The following is a 14771-nucleotide window of genomic DNA, read 5'->3' as shown; positions in this document are numbered from 1 at the left end:
GAAACAACACATGCTGAGCTACACCCTGCAATCAAAACTCATGATAGTGATAATAAGAGCACTTTTTAACTAGCCTACTTCTCTGGATAATCTTAATAAAAGACCATGAGCTGGGCAGAAGGACCATTGGAGCTATTTTCCTGCAGATGTCATTCTCTTTGCTGAACTCTCAGCCATTCAATCCTGATATGTAATCACCTTCTTTTGCACTTGACCACTTGCTTTCTCATCCAGGTCTTGTGACTTTTTTACTGGCAAAATACTGAAGTGCCCTTTCCTTCCTGGTTTTATACTTCCTAGAAGGTAATAGCTGCCGGCATGAAAAGAATGAAACACAGCCTTTGTATACAATAGAAAATACATGGAAAAGGAAAATCCCACTTAGCTCCTGGACATTTTAGAGCACATCTGCACAGCTTGGTATCGACAGTCACCACTCACTCTGCCCATTCTCTTACACAGTAAGTTACAAAGCATTTCAGGTATTGCTGTATGGAAGTCAGGCAACTGTCTTTGCACAGCAGATTGGCTCAGAGCACAAGAAAATGAAACCCAGAGCACTTGATCATAGAGGTGTATGTCACTTAGGACTTTGATAAACACTGAGAACGCTGAAATACCCTGCAATGACTGCCCTTAATTTCCTTCTTAAAAGCAAACAAATGAAAATGCAAACACAGCAGAATCAAAACAACTTCTTAAAAAGAAGGGTTTCATCCAGCAAATAATTTATTCTGGTGAACAATTCTTATTCTGTTGTCAACCTGAAAATATCTTTGAGAAATATTTGCTTGTTTAAAACTGAACTAACCCCACAAATACAGAGTACAGCTTCCATAGATTTCAGGTTTATAGTATATTTACACATTTTATACAAAACTTAGAAAAGGAGACATAGGAAAAATAATGGAACCTTGTTTTTCTTTATATTTTTCAATCACTTATTTTACTTAGTGACTCTTTTATAAGAATAATTGAATTTTGAGGTTTTATTGATGTATTTTCCTTATCTTTCTCATGTTTTGAGAACATGTGATTGCAACAATCATGTGTGACAACCCATTTTCTATTAGAAATGCAGACTAGCTCATCTTTTCAGCTTTTATATAATACAGCCTCGGAAAACAGGCACAAGATCTCAAATGACAGCTGAAGGGGAAACTTATGGGATATGATCACACACAAAGGTTAAAGCACTTCAACACAAGTGCTCCACTTTGCAAGTAGCAGATGCTTTATAAATATTACCTTTTATTTTGAAGTTCTAGCCTATAATCTATGAATTGAAGGACAGTTCATTCCCAGGAAAGTTAAAAATTCATTTATACCAGTTGCAACCAAATCTTAGCAGAGAAGAAATCAAATAACTCAATATGAAATCATAAGTCTAAATCAGGTAGGAGATCAAGAAAAATACAAAAGTAAAAACATTTCAGCAGAGGAACAGGTAACAGGTGAACAAATACAGTCTCAGGAAATCTGCCAAGCACTGAAAAGTGCAATAAAAAATGGGCTTAATGTGAAGTAATTGCAAAATTAAATTTTGGGATGATAATTATTGTTGAAACTACCAGAGACTGTCTGAAAAAGAGGGGTAGGACTGTAAAGAAAGTGCAATAAGGAGACATCCATAATTTGCTTTCAGAAGCTTCACACCAAACAAATTTTGTAATGACTGGCTTTATTGATCAGCAGTTGGCCATCTGAAGCTAAGGCAAAATTTGTTCCAGCCCACCTTTTTTTTCTATGTTCCAACTTCATAAGCCCCTTATTGTACTTGCCTTTATTGAACTTTTCAATTCTCAGCAGTTTTTTCTAAGGCTGTATTTACTTATCTGATGCTTGTTCCTTTGCAGGCATGTACTTTTGTACTCTTGATCTTTTTTTTTCTTGTCACCTCTTAGTTTGATTTATTATTTCATAGTCATTTGTCTGATTACTTGTTTGGTAAGCTAATGTACCTAATTCTTCTTTATTTCCTAAGATGGATATTCACAGTTCTCTCCATTTTAATGGGGAAAGAACTGAACTGCTCGAAAGTTTTGTCATCATGAGGATGAAGGATGTTCATGCAATTGTTAGCACATTTCATCTGTTTCAGTGAGAATGTCTGCTTCTTTTGCAGTTCTCTTTTACACCAAGAACCACAGGAACAAGTGCCTCTCTACCTGACGTAGGAACTGACTTCTTGGCCACATTTATGCAATTTGTTAAAGAAATGGGGAAATTATATGCTTGAGGGAACAAGGCCAAGTGGAAGGTCCTTTATATAAATCAGAAATGTTTGTTTTCAGCCCAGAAAGGCAATCACAACCTGGGCTGTATAAAAATAAGTGTTTCCAGCAGCAAGTCAAGGAGGTGATTCTCCCCCTCTACTCCACTCTCTTGAGCTCCCAGCTGGAGTACTGCGTCCTACTCTGGGGTTCTCAGTACAAGAAAGACATGGACCTGCTGAAGTGGGTTCAGAGGAGAGCCATGAAAATCCTCAGAAGGCTCAAACACCTCTCCTATGAAGAAAGACTGAGACAGTTGTAGCTATTCTTCAGTCTGGGGAAGGGAAGGCTCTGAGGAGACAGTTGTGGCCTTTCAATTTGCGAAGGGGTCTTACAAGAAAGACAGAGAGAGACTTTTTTACCAAGGCCTGTACTAGCAGGACAAGGGGAAGTGGCTTTAGACTGAGAGTGGAGATTTAGATTGGATGTAGGAATGGGTTTTTTTCACAATGAAGGTAGAGAGACAGTGGAACAAATTGCCCAGAGAGACTGTGGATGTCCCATCATTGGGACTGTTCAAGTTCAGGTTGGATGGGGCTTAGCACCTTGGTCTAGTGAACAATATTCATGTCAGTGACAGGGGTCTTGGAGTCTATGATCTTTAAAGGTTGCTTTCACCTCAAACCATTCTCTGATTCTCTGAACATTAAGCTAAGGAGGTAGGGGAAAAGGGGTGGTGGAGTCATAAAGTGAAATGAAACATGGTACAGTCAAAACAGCTGGAGTTACAGAAAAATTGAGTGTAATGTTTCAAATGAATGTGGAAAAGAAAGTCCAATAAGTACAAGTGTATCCAAGGATTTGGGAGAAGATCTGTTATACTACATACTGGTGTGTTACAGTACCTAGCATGGTTAAGTTATGGTCTGGAGTTGAGTTTTATGGCACTAAATGAGCCTTGTTTACCATAGTATCAGAGAAATGCCAGGATCTGCAGCAATAAGGAAAAACAATTCCACCTGGTAAGGAAGGTATGCACTGAGAGTGAGGAACTGGTTCTGAAAAACAACTTTTTCCAGCAGATGGGGAGATAGTGCTGATTTTTTTTGATTTTTTTTTTTTTTTTTTTTTTTTTTTCACTCCACAGCTCTTTGTATGTTTTGGTAAGCTGAGTTTAAAAATTCATTCAATTGAATCAGCCTTTAGTAATCAGAAATCCAGGCTAAGGAAACACTGATTCAGGTTTTCAGGACTGCAAGTTGGTACTGAAGTGCCTAAAGCCCACATAATTTTAGCTGAAGTATTTTAATATTTATTAAGGGGGGCTGTTTGTTTACTGCTTTGTGAATGTTTGTTAGTTTTTAATTTGGATCTATCATCTGAAGCCTAGCTCAGGACTGAGGATTTGTGAATTCACAAGCTTACTCTTTTCAGTTTAATTCCTCTCTGCCAACATAAAACAGTAGCGTAGTAATAGCAAGTTTTAAAAGGAACATTGTTTCGGTTAATTTCAAAATTGCTGGTACAGTGAAGGCAAAGCTAGCCCAGTATACCTTGCAAACCTTTTAAATCAACAGCTTGCATAATATTACTTGCATTACCAGAGATTGCTTCCTTTATATTGGGTAAAATGAGGTGATACACACTCAACAAAATGGAGATTATTTTTCTGCGGCATTTTTTCAATAACAATCTTTTTTTAAAGTATAATTCTCCATAAAAAGTAGTTTCTGTGTCTTCACTGACTGCTAATTCAAGCAAGATTCCATTTGACATTAGTTTAACTAGAACTTGTATTTAAAATTGTACCTTTCATAAACACACCATTAAAATCACCATTTAAGCCTTAACAATATCAAACTGGGATACAGACTATTAAATTTCCCCAATCCTAGTGGCTTTTTTCAGTGTGACTAACAATTTAAATGAATGCGTCATCTTCCAGTCTCAAGGATTAACCTCAGGATGTGGTCCAGTGAAAGAACAAGGCAAATAGTACCTTTTATTTGAATGCTTTGAGCAATTCTACTGCTGGGAAGCATAATACAAAGCTATCCATCTCATCTCATTTTCCTAATTAGTAGTATAGTGTGGAGAATCAGTATGGTAGCCTGTTATTCTTGTGTCATGAGCACAGCGTCCTGTCATGGCTCCACCCATGTGGACTGGCAATTCTTCATTTTTCTAGTGGCAGATCTAGAAATCAGAGTTTTGGGGTCTACAGATTAAATTCTGAAATACTTTATATATCTATACGTTTATAACTCATAGGTATCTTGTGTGGTATTCGTTATATGTCTGTATGCAAAGTGACAATACATAACAGTTTAACAATCTCTATGAAATAAAAGGAGATTAACATAAATGTTGAACCTAGAGGGAATATTTAATATTTTTACATTGTTTCAATGTCAGAAGATTGACACAGCTTTTTCTCCTGAGTCAATCACTTCACTAGATTTAGATTTACCTCAGGATGTGGAGAGTATGTAAAACAGGCATTGTGTATTTTTATACAATAATCAAAATAGTCTACCCTTGAGAGATACTGTTTTCCCAAAGAATTGACTGGGAAAAATAACTTCTTTTTATAGTGTGAAAAAATTACTGTAGAAAGTTGATAGAATTTACTGGGTTTATTCTTCTAAACTCTAAGCTTAGTATAACTGTCAAGTCTTAAGAAAATGCAAAAACCCCGTTAATTAGTGACTCACATAATCAAAATATGGATTAAAAAAAAATGTACTGTTCCTGCAACTGACATCATCCATCTGGACTACTCTTCCCCTATAGAAATTTATCAACATCATGTAAGATTTGTGCATCACAAAAAGGAATGAGACTGATCATTACAGTCCAAGAAGTTGTACAAATCAACACTCTTCTCTCCCAATCAAGAATTTAATATGAAATACTGTTGTATGTCCATACTAATTTCTGTATATAATGTGCATATCAGTAAATGTACAACAGGCATGATTGCAAGCAAAATATGATTAATCTCTATGTAAAGTATTTAATAGCAAAAGAGAACACAGCAAAACTTTGTTTAACATATGCAGGTAAAAGGCTTAGGCTCTGATCCTGAAATTGTGTTGGGCTAGTAGAGTACTTCGTTTATGTGAACATCATTAAAAATCATGTAAATTTACATGGATCTAGCCAGACAAGTTAAATAAATTAGTATGTATCTAGTAAAAGCATGTAACTGAATTTCATGAAAATGAAGAATTTCAGTTTAAAATATATCTGTCTCACTCCAGTTGCTGAACTTGGCAACTTTGTGACCTGAGAAAAATACAATGTATGATACAGCAGGTTTTAGTTATGTTAGTTCTGGTCAATGAACAAATGAACCTATTAATAACAGCAGTGGGAACATTGTGGAAGGGGGAATTGGCCACTAGACTGAAGAAGTGTAAGTGGCCATTTTAAGTAATGATGTCAACATCAGTGGCTGATGTTGACCTTGTTTCTATTTTTATTTAATAGATATTTGGCAGCAAGGTTTACCTGTTCTCTATGTTCCATAGTGTTAGCTTGGAAGTCTCTTTGTTCATATTCAGTAATTTTAAAACTGCCTGGCTGTTCTTGAGTTTCAGCATTGCCTTTTTAGTGAGTTAAGATTTGTAATTTGTGAATATGGAGTCTCCTTTTAGTGGCAATAATACTGCTTATTTCTAATGATTGATATATTAAAATGATGTAAAAATTTTCCAGTAAAGCTGCTTAAAAATGCTTGTAGCCTTATTTCTGCAAATAATTACTCCTCTAGAGGCATTGTTTGATCTTGATGAGTTTAAGTGCACATTAGAAAATCTTTTACGCCGAGTATTGCCCAAGGCTTAAATATATATTGCCACTGAAAAAAAACCACCCCAAGAAACAGGAAATTCTAGAGGATGTCCGTTATTTTCAAGTTTTGTCAGGCAGGATAAAAAGTCAGACTTATAAATAAGAACAACAAAAAAAATGTAAATAAAAAAATCCCGCTTGGTTTATTTATATTTTCCTACATTGTATCTGCAACAGTCTGTTGGTAAGTCCTATTGGAATAAGTCCTATTGGAATGAGAACATGGTTCTGCTCTTGACCAAGGATCTTGATGCAGTACTTTTAGAAGGAGAAACATAGATGAGCAACAGCATGACAACACTAAATTTTAATATAATTCAAATTTTTCTAAATACTTTCACGTGTCATGCAGCCTTTGAGGGATAAATAAATAAATAAATAAATAAAGCAGTAGTTTTCAGCAAGCAGGGGCAAAATGTAAAAATTCTGACTCCTCATCCCACTTAGTCGTGTCAGAATAAATTCTCATGCACTGGTATTTCAAATTTCGTGAAAAATGGCAGAAGCCCCTAGGCTTATTTTAGAGTTAAGGGAAGAAAACAAAATAGTGCTGATACAGAATTTGGTTAAGTTCAATAAGGGAAGTTTGGAAAATAGTCTTTTTTGTCTATGAGCACACTGTTCCAAACCTGTGATTAACTCGACACCCCACACCAAAGAATTTTTCTACTAGAATATTTATAAAATATCCTGGATATTTATGTATTTGTTTGTTATTTTAGCAGATAATTGAACTTTGTTTCTACTTTTGGATTCTTAGGCTTGTCCTTTCTATTGCTGTGAAGTCCTGAATCCCTTACTGAAATTTCATGTGAAAAGGAAAAGGGTCTGGCAATGGAAATATGTCAGCAAGGCAAGTGTTTGCTTTATGACTATGGGCAGTAATACATGTTCTGTTCCTCAGTAATATCTCCATCAAAAGGAATACTATTATTTTCATCCATCTGGAAGGGAATTTAAGTTGCAGAAACACTATGGAAGATCAAAATGACATTATTATGCAGGCTGGGATTAAAATGTTTCTTCTTTTATTTTACTATTTCCTAGAGTTCATTCAAGAAGAAAAGAAAGGATGGGAGTGAAGAAACATCAATATATGGATAAGAATATAATAGAACAACTAAGTAATTGAGTTTACCTGAACTTAGAGGACCTGTACAGAGAAATTTATTGCAATACAGCATTTAAGTAACATGTTTGGTTTTGTTTTTTTTTTTTTTATCTTCAGTCTGCCTGAATCATTTGTTTACAAAAAGCAGCTTACTTTAGGATGTATTAGAAAAACTAATAAAGCAAACAAAAGGGGATGGAGTGAGGGGGAACCAAAGAAAATACAAGGTCATGGAAGATTTACTTAGCTTGTATGAAATCAATATCATTTTTGTAACTCGTTATCCCAAGCCAGAAAGATGGTATAAAAATCAACAATGTATTGAAGTAACTACATCTTCCTTAGCAAGATTTATGAGACAAAGGAGAAAGAAGCTAACTCCTATATTGCTAAAGATATCAAGTCTTCATTAATATTGTGAGAACAACATAATTTATATTTATTTTCAGTGAGTTCCAAAAATGCAATAGCTGCTTACAACAAACAATATATGTTTTGCTGTGACATTATGCACAGCATATAATTTTTAAACTATATTTCCCCACACTGGATATAATTAATGAAGCCTGGTTTAGCTACTGTGGTATGACAGCATTTTACATTTCCTTCCTTCCTTCTACAGTTGTAGTTGAACTTTTCCTCCTTGATTTCAAAACCAGCTGCATCCACAAGACCTGTTCTTGCTATGTCTGTGCAAACTGAATCACTGCTTCAGAAGATAATGATGGAGTGACAAGAGTCAGAAAATAAATCAGGGGCCTAAGGATTATAGGCCACATACAATATGGCAGTATTTATGCATATGGTAAGGCTGTCAAACAGTGGATTTAGGTTTGTTGCAATAAAATAATTAGAAATATTACAAGAATTTAATTATGGAGAAAACCTACATGATAAATTTTGCAAAGGCATTATTACTGTCTCTAAGGAAAATCTGTGCATTTGAATAGCCATGCTGTACACATTTAAGTAGCTTAGTTGACCCTTTCCAGATACATTCAGAATTTACACAATATTTTTTTTATATGAAATATTATTCCTGTGTCACTCCTGAAGAAGTTAGTTTCAAGTAAGACCAGGATATAAGCCAAAGCATTTCTATACTTCCCTCAGTCATAGAGATCTCCATTCATCTCATAATTCAGTCATGTTGCAAGTGGGTAATACAGAGGGGTAATACAGACCAACATTTTAGGAAATCAAGAAATGAAGCAATTTTTAAGATCAAGAAGATCTTGTCTGTCACCTGTGCAATCCTATTTTTACCAAAAGGAAATTACAAGCTGAACAAGCTCCCTTTTTTTCCCAGTTGCTATAATGTACTACTCTCAGCCTCTAAAATACCAAAATCTACAGTAATGCCTTACAAACTGACTCCTGAAGTGATTTTCTATAAACAATAGCCGTATGTGTAAAATTGAGGAAGTGCAAAAGCATTATTTTAGCTTCATCACAAATGGAAGTTATTTGTATATCTGTCTGTGTGGCCTCCATTTTCTTTGAGCTGCATGAATTCAACGACTGGTTCAAGCTTTATGATTTTATGTTTTGATCTCCAAGGGAACTATAGCTAACTTGTAGTCTTGGAGATTTATCTAATTCATCTTGTTGATTTATCTTTCTGAAGAAGAATTTCCTGTTGCATAATTTTGAGCACATTTGACTCAAAATGGATATTTCAAATGCAGACAAAAGAACCCCAATGGATCTTTATCAAATGTACAGCATACCCCTGCAAAGTTGGAAGGTTTCAAAGGTATATATAATACTATATATGCTGAGAATATTTTATCAGATGTGTTACATTAAATTGTTCAGTATAGTTTGTGTCCTACTCTTCAAGGTCAAGCTATTATATATTCTTTCTCTGTTTTATCTGTGATTGTCAGTACTACCTGAAAAGGTACCAATTGGTCCACTGTTTGATTCACACAATAGTCTTTTCTAGCTGTTTGTTTTATGGACATATTGATGCTTTGCATAGCTAATTAAAAGGCAGCATAGGATTTTGACATGTAAGAGAGCAGGGTTGTGCCTAGTCTACAACCATGATTTTATCAACAGGAGGTAATACTTTTGCTAAGATTACTATTTTTAAAATCTGGAATTCGGCTTTTTAGGCTTTTGACTACCCCACTGATGTGGTTTGGCACCTTCTGAAGAGTAAGCATGCCAAGAAATACCAGATTTGGTGTAGAGTGAAAACTGTGATATAATTTACTGTGTTGTGATTTACCATAGGTAGAAGGGTTAGAGAAAGAAAGGGAGAAAACCCTTTGTTATTCACTGCTGTTTTCAAATACCAAATTAGCAATATGTGCATATGATTCTATCCTGTCCTTTTCCCTTGGGTGTTACTTATGTCTCACAACAAACTGAAACCTGCTCGTGTTTTGGCCTAAGGCAACCTGCATGTAAAAATCTTTTGGCAGAGGGTCACACAAAAAGCAACAATTTTCCTAACCTTTCCACCCAAATGTTTTCAGAAAGTGCAAAGGGATTAGCAGACCAAAACCTTTTTGTCCACAGTCATCGTTTACTTGTTGCTGAAGTAGCAAGTATAGGCCAACAAAAGGAAGCTTAAGGGTCCTCTGCAAGCATGTTTTTGGAGATACTATTTAGCTGTTAAAATGAGATGCCAAATGTAATTCTTATTCCTTTTTAGGTAGATATGATAGGAAAATGTGTATTAGCAAAAAGCAAATATTAAAGAAGTAACATAACAAAGACTTGACCTGAGTGAACATGCTAATTTCTGAATTTCAGATTAGACACTTGTTCAAGTAATTGCAAGAAATCAGCTAGATAGATAGATAGTCTGGTACTGGATGAGAGCAAATTTTATTTCTAAAGTTTCTTAATATTGTGGCAGCATGACACAAAAAAAGGAGCAGAAACCAAGAATATTTGAATAGCTCTGCTGAGTGTCAGTGCAGTGAAACTTACAAATTTTGAAGGCGCGTTTTTTTATTATTGTAAATTTTTGCCGTAGTTCTTTATAAATTTGCATGTATTCCATTTTGGCAGTTCCATTTTCTTTCTAACACTTGCAAAACCTTTCTACTAAGCTTCTGGGAGTTGCCACCTACTAAAGAAAAACAAAAAAAAAAATAGACCATGTTATCAGGATTTAATCCAACATAACTTTAAGACAAATTGATCTTGAAGTGATAGGTGTTCCTTATATTTTTAAAAGCAGGTTCATTTAAAGTGACATTTCAAATGAACCTGTAAAGTTTTCTGAAAGTACACACACAAAATATGTAACAACAACCACATTTCACTTCTGCAAGTAGTAGCAAAGAAATCCTCTTCTGAAAAGAACAATTTCTATTTTGGATATACTGTGAGTGGGTACATTTTGAATTATTAGTTTACCAGTGGAACAGAGTTAGCATTGATGTAATACTAATGTATTAGCTGAGGAGAAAAATAATGCTGGAAAAATTAATGCTGGGAAAAAAATATTCAGGGTTTATGATAGCTAGAGTTATGAAGACATAGCAAAAATTAATAGGTCTGACTACTTTTTATTATTGAAGCTCTCTGTGTTGGTTCTTAGTGGGATTCTGCAGCTGTTGTTATGAGTTGCAGAGTTTAAGTGTCAGGATTTTACTCACAGAGGAAGTAGCAAATAGTGAAGCTTTAGCACTTTCCTGTATGACAAGCAAAGGAGTTGGGGTTTAGATAGAATTGCTTGCAGGAAGTTAGCCATGAATTATTGGTGCATTCTTCTTCTTTGATCAGAAGGGAAACAGTTCTATTAAATTCTCTCTCATTTAAAGTGGGTTTTGTTTTTCTATCAGATGTGTGTCCACAGCAAGCAGAAAACAGTTATCCTAAGATGTACCAAATTCTGTAATTCTTTGAGAGCTTCATTTTGAAATAATTTCATAATTTGTGTTTGAAATCAGTATATCTATGTAATTAAATTGATAAAAAATATGAAAAGTTAATGTCATTTTAATGTCTTGAAGAAGATACTGTAGTATTTTGCATGAAGATATTAATTGAAAATACTGACATTTCATAAGCCATCAGTTGGGCAGAAAGTACTTCCAAAATGTAAAAAATATATATATTCAGTAGAGCTGGCCAAACTGCTAGTGAAGTTCACATTTTTCTCCAATTTTAGCTCCTTTCTAGTTAATGAATCATTCACAATCTGATTACTATTTCTGGGAATATGTCTTTTATTTTTGTGTATGCCCAGAATAATTTCAACAAGCGGTGTGGGAGTGTGGTATGTTTTGACTTTTAATGAAGGAGTATGATCTACACAGCTCAGAATGGCTTGTTCTTTTATTTTGGAGTGTTTTCTTATACTTCCAGACTGTGTCCTTTAGGCTATAAAATGCATTTAACACCATGGACAATAAAAGCATATTTAAGAATTTGAAGTTACACTTGTTTCATGAGTTTGAGCGCTAATGGTCTTTGAGATTTCAGCCATAATCTATGGGATCTCTGGGATCCTGGGGACCTGACATTCTGAATGTTCAATATCTCAATGCAATGACACTAATCACCTCTAAAAGTTTTAGTTTTAACAGCTTTCAAGCTGTGACTTTTGAGAAGACAAGGCAGAGAAAAAGTTCACAATCACTTTGTACACTGGAAACTGTTTCATGTGACTACTTATTTATGAGTTTTCCTATAAGTTAGCTGCCTTTAAATTATGATCCTCTTAAGTTTTGAGCAATGGTAGGAGCAATATTTGAGCATTTTTTTTCCTGTGCTCTGTTTGCTTCATTGAATCACAGTATTTGGAAATGCATTACTGGATTGACGTCCTGTTGGCCTCAAGGTTTAATTGAAGTCAGCTCAAATGGCAAGTTGGCCTTTTTGTAAAGAAGAATAAAATCAATATTTAAAAAAAGAAGAATGTACTGTACTTTATTCTGAAAAGTACACTCTGGAACATTTTCCAAGTTTATAAAAAATTAATATTAGATAACCTTTTTGAGGAAAGGAGCCTAAGGGTTTATGTATTAAATCGTTCTTTTCTAAGTGTGTCATTTACAAGCTGTGTGGTCTGATTGGCTAAAAGATGATCTAATTAAACAAGAAAAGGACTCAGAATGGAAAAAAAAAAAAGATAAAAATTGAGGATAGAAAAACTTAATGTACTGCATAGTTTGAAGAAGCATGCCCCATTGAGAGTGGACTCCATGGTAAAGCTAAGTGAGAGTGAGAACACAGTCGTTTGAAATAGTTTTCATGTATGAATAGAAAGCTAAGTATTGTGGATTTGTCTGTAATCATATTTAAGTCCAGCATGTCTCACTAAGAACCTCCTGGTCAAACTAAAGACTAAGAAGAAAATGCACAGGCAGTGGAACTAGGGATGTATATCCTGGGCAGAATATAGGGACACTGCCCAGATATATAGGGATGGGATCAGGAAAGCTAAGGCACAGTTAGAACTGAATTTGGCTAGGGATGCAAAGAATAATAAGGGCTTTGACAGGTATATCAACCAGAAAAGGAATATTAAAGAAAATGTACATCCCCAGTCAGTAAAATAGGAGAGCTCGTGAGAACCACATGGAAAAGGCTGAGATACTCAACAATTTTTTGCCTCAGTTTTCAGTGGTTATCTCTCTTCTCTTCTGTCTCAACCCCTGAACCTCAAGGCAGAGACTGGGAGAATGAAGTCTTTCCCATTGTAGGAGAAGGTCATGTTCAAGATCACCTGAGGAAACTGAAAATACGTAAGTCCGTGGGATGTGACAAGATGCATCCAAGGTCCTGAGGAAATTAGCAGATGTAGTTGCCAAGCATTCAGCATCATGTGAAAAGTCATTGCAGTCAAGTGAAAACCTTAGTAACTGGATGAAAGGGAAACATCAGATACATTTTTAAAAAGGGTAGAAAGGAGGGCCCTGGAAGCTACCAAACAGTCAGCTTTACTTCAGTTCCTGAAAAGATCATGGAACAGATTCTCCTGTAAGACATGTATGTGAGGCAGAGAGGTGATTAGAGAAAGCCAGCATGGTTTCACCAACAGCAAATCCTGCCTGACTGACCTAGCGGCTTTCTACAATGGAGTGATTGCATCAGCAAACAAATGGAGAGCTATGGATGTCATCTATCTGGATGTCTGTAAGGCCTCTGATATGATCCCCCACAACACAAATTGCCACTAAACAGAAGAGATATGGGCTTGATGGATCGACAGATATATAAGGAATTGGTTGGTTGGTTGATCCAAAAAATAGTGCTTTGGGCACTTTGGTCTAGTGAATGATGTCCGTGTCTATGGCAGGGTGCCTGGAGTCTGTGATCTTTAAAGGTTCATTCCAGCCTAAACCATTCAATGATTGTATGAAGATTAATTAATATATTAAAAAAACCCACCAAACAGCATGGCAATATATCATGCTGTTTGAGACCAGCTTCTTTAATACCTTTCAGGGTGCTGGTTTTTTTTTTAGGCTTGGTTTTGGGTTGTTTCTTTTTCGGTGGTTTTTTTTTTCTTTCTTTTGGAGGAGGTATTAATTACAAGTGTCATAAAATGGAGCTGATAGATCAGAGACTATTTAATGTAGTTACAGGATTCTTCTGACATCATAAATGTGTAAAGTTTAAACACTAAGCAGTTGAACTTTCAATTTATGAATCTGAATTACAGAAATCCCAAAGGTTTAATTATGATGCACAAATCCAAATTATTCCTAAATTTGTTCATGTGTTAATATAATTTATTTGAGAAAAATGAATTTAAAAGCTGTGGGGAAAATCCCTAGAGGTTTCAAAGGGAAAATAACATGACTCAATTAACATGGAAGAAAAAGGCAGCAAAACAAAAAATCACGAAAAAGCACTTGACAAAATAATTTTCACTGAATTATTGTCTAAAAGCAACTTATGTGATTCAGGGTTATTGCTGTATATTTAATACTATTCATGTGCATGATATACATATGTAAGAAAATGAAAGTGGAGTAACACATTTTGCATTTTAATTAGGCAATAAGAAGTTCTATGACATTGTGTTGGTGTTTTCCAAATTAAAAGGTATATTCTATGCCATGATTTTATGGTGTCAAGACATACATATATGGTCCATTTATGAAGCAAAGAGAGGTGTGGTTTTGAGAGATCAAACTATTCTGGCTTGAAAAGTTCAATCTTTTTAATTCTGAGTCATTTTATTTCTTAGTCATGCCACATCTGTTGAAAAAGAAGTGTTGCAAATACAGAAGTAACTATAGAAGCGACTATAGAAGCAAGGGAACATGGAATAGTTTGGGTTGGAAAGGACCTTTAAAGTTCTTATAGTTCAGCACCCCCCCTGCAATGAGCAGGGACATCTTCAATTATATCAGGTTGTCCAGACTGGTCCAACCTGACCTTGATTGTTTCCAAGAATGGGGCATCTACCACCTCTCTGGGCAACCTGTTCCAGCATTTCACCACCCTTGCACTTGCACTTAGCCTTGTTGAACCTCATGAAGTTGACATGGGCTCACATATAGAGCTTGTCTAGTTCTGTCTCATGGCATCCTGTCCCTCAGGCAGGTTAACTGCACCACTCAGCTTGTTGTCATTGACAAACTTGCTGAGTGAGGTTGCACTTGATCCCACTG

The sequence above is a fragment of the Psittacula echo genome, assembly GCF_963264785.1.
Source record: "Psittacula echo genome assembly, chromosome: 3".
In the NCBI taxonomy this organism is placed as follows: Eukaryota; Metazoa; Chordata; class Aves; order Psittaciformes; family Psittacidae; genus Psittacula; species Psittacula echo.
The sequence above is the reverse complement of the archived record's forward strand: the minus strand, read 5'-3'. Positions refer to the sequence as shown.